The sequence below is a fragment of the Mustela erminea genome, chromosome 7 (genome assembly GCF_009829155.1).
Source record: "Mustela erminea isolate mMusErm1 chromosome 7, mMusErm1.Pri, whole genome shotgun sequence".
NCBI classification, from domain to species: domain Eukaryota; kingdom Metazoa; phylum Chordata; class Mammalia; order Carnivora; family Mustelidae; genus Mustela; species Mustela erminea.
The window spans coordinates 52,846,921-52,849,931 of NC_045620.1; the positions used below are offsets into that span (position 1 = coordinate 52,846,921).

At 42.6% G+C, this 3,011-nt stretch overlaps 1 non-coding gene across 1 annotated transcript; it reads left to right on the forward strand.

The window, feature by feature from the left end:
- The first annotated feature begins 2,548 nt into the window (after window positions 1-2,548).
- On the forward strand, window positions 2,549-2,654 carry LOC116596663. Its single transcript, XR_004288248.1, has one exon. It is a non-coding gene; the product is annotated as a U6 spliceosomal RNA (small nuclear RNA).
- Window positions 2,655-3,011: the final 357 nt, after the last annotated feature.

The window sequence follows — 3,011 nt, forward strand, 5'->3', positions numbered from 1 at the left end:
GTTAAAGAATAACCAGGCTGGGCAGTACCTGGGCCTCCCATCGGCCAGCTTGGTCCAGCAAGAGCAATCCACAAAGGATTTCAACCTGAAGTCTGTCTCTAATTTCTCGAGCTGTCCAGAAACAGTACAGAAATTTTAGTTTTTTTAAAATAAAAATTTAGAAAATCATAGAGTTTTCTTGAGCAACAATAATGAAAGCCAAGGACGTTGGTGACTCAGTCAGTCAGCTGGGGTCTTTTTGTGTGTATTAAAAAACACATTCTTTCATATAACTTAAACTTCTCTCTCTCTCTCTCTCTCTCTCTCTCTCTCTCTTTTTTTTAAAGAGAGAGATCAGAAGTAGGCAGAGAGGCAGGCAGAGAGAGAGGAGGAAGTAGGCTCCCCGCCAAGCAGAGAGCCCGAGGCGGGGCTCAATCCCAGGACCCTGGGATCATGACCTGAGCAGAAGGCAGAGGCTTTAACCCACCAAGCCACCCAGGTGCCCCTAAACTTCTCTCTTTTAGGTTACTGTTTCTAAGGTTAATATGACAAATACTGGTTTGACCTGAGGAAATATTTAATCTTATTTTTTAAAAAGACTTCATTTATTTATTTGACACAGAGAGAGACAGTCAGAGAGGGAACACAAGCAGAGCAAGAGGGAGAGGGAAAAGCAAGCCTCCCACAGAGCAGGGAGCCAGATGTGGAGCTTGATCCCAGGACAGACCTTGGGATCATGACCCAAGCCGAAGGCAGACGCTTAATCAAGTCAGCCACCCAGGTGTCCCACCTGAAACAAACCAATTGCACCCTTTTTCGGCACTCTGTGGAGCTCTCTAGTATTGCCTGAATACCAGAATGGGTTTTGATACCTCTAATGCGAGCCCAGGGACATGGAGAATTTCCCCTCTGGGACAAGCACTGTTTGTATCAGGTAAATATTTTGCCCAGCCGTTTGGGCCCTTGATGGGGAAAGGGATGGATATTCAGTAGGGAGACAGGAGACATGCAGAGCTCAAGTCTTCTGCGAACAAACAGGAGCTATTGTCATTTTGGAATCAATATTGCAGTTGTTCTCTTACCAAAACCCAGAATGAGACTTCTTGTACAACAGCAGCTCAGGGCAGACAAGGACGTTGCAAAACAGATGCTGCATCCAGCTGTCGTCCAATCAGAGGTTCCAGAGCAGGCAGAACTGGGACCCCAGCAGGCCTTCTGCAGAGAATAGTATAGACAGAGTTAATCTCCTTAGAGCTTGTGCTGTTGGAAATAGATAGTTGCAGAAATTTGTTGAAGATGTTCTATTTTAAGTCCTCCTAGGGAGCAACTAGAGATAGAGAGATTGAAATTTATCTCTACGATTGGTATGGCAAGTCCTGATACAACAAAGCAGGAATCCCACAGCAGATGGTATGGGATAAAAACAGCGTGGGGTACACAGGAGACAGACAACGGGAAAACCAGGGCAGAGAAAGTGTGATTTACTCACACCTGGCCAAATGATTAATTGTATGCTGTCTAATGAGGAGCAATGGGAAGTTAATGCCAAAACTAAGTCATACCTCATTTGTAGAAATTATATGTTTATACACGCCTACACATCCTAACTGTGCAGTAAACTGTACATTGTCTCCTTTTGCAGTGTGGATTCAATCCTTTATAGTTAATACTTCCACCTGTTAAAAAAAAAAAGTGAATATTTTCTAGTATTGTAAAAAGACACATTGAGTCCAAAAGAATCAATGGACCCAAGTGGTAATTATAAGCAAGCATTAGGTGCCTAGACAGAGACTATCAGATACACAACCCCTTAAAATTTTAAAATCTTGGCTGTTAAGCAGTGGGTGTCCCACCCATTCCAGTGCTGTCCAAGAAAAATATGGCGTGAGCCACGTGTGATTATTAACAAGATAAAAAAGGGAAATAACAACAACAAAAAAAGAGGTAAAATTTAAAAGGAAAACAGAAATAGGTAAAATTAATTTTAGTACATTTTATTTAACTCAATATATCCCAATTATTATTTCAACATGTAATCAATCATAAAAATAATGAGATCTTTTACAGTTTTTTATATTCAGTCTGAAATCCAGTGAATATTTTCTACTGACAGCACATCTTGGTTTAGACTAGCTGACCTGCCAGGTTCCAAGAGCCACAGTGGCTGGTGGCTAGTGTCTGCAGATCAGATCACCAGGCATATAGCACACGCGTACGCACATGCCCGCATTGCACAGAGCAATGGGGAGGCAGAACTCCATGACCAAAGTGTTTTGTCAGCACTAATGTTGTTGCTTTTGTTGTTTATTCTGAGCAAATGAAGAACAGCTCCAGAGAGGAAAAAGCTAAATTTCTGATGATGCGTTTCTGGCAACATTTTTGCACTAGCGTGATCCACAGATTTTATTTAAAGCTCCATAAATCTCCACATTCCGTAAGAGCTTAACCAAAAAGGGAAGCAATTTCTCAAAAGTGAGGGGCTAACTTGAGTGCTTGCATAATATGTGTCCCATGTCCCGGTGATAGAGGTAATTATGAAAAGCAATTTAAACAGATCATACTGCTTTTTGTGCTCACTTCGGCAGCACATATACTAAAACGGAAGGATGCAGAGAAGATTAGCATGGCCCTTGCACACAGATCACAAGACTTATTAAATCAAAAAGGAAGAGGCTGTCACACCTCTGTTCTCAGATACTAAGAGAAGTACCCGTCTAAAATAAACCTGGCTTGCAAGTGTGTTAAAGCCAAGAGGGGTGCTTCACACAGGGCGAGAAGGTCGTCTCTTGGAGAGGACAAGCAGAGAACAACTCACCATGGGTGATCTAGGGACCCGAATGAGACAATCGGCTATAAGAAAAAAAGACACTGAAAATACCCCAAGGTCCCCTCTCCCCGCAGAGACACAGTCAGCGAAACAATGCTAGAGAGAGAATAGGTGAGAGAGGAAGGAATGACAGGATGCACAGAGAGAAAGCGAGACTCCAACCCCAGAGAAAGATGGCATCTGTATTTGGCCTTCCATGAATTCT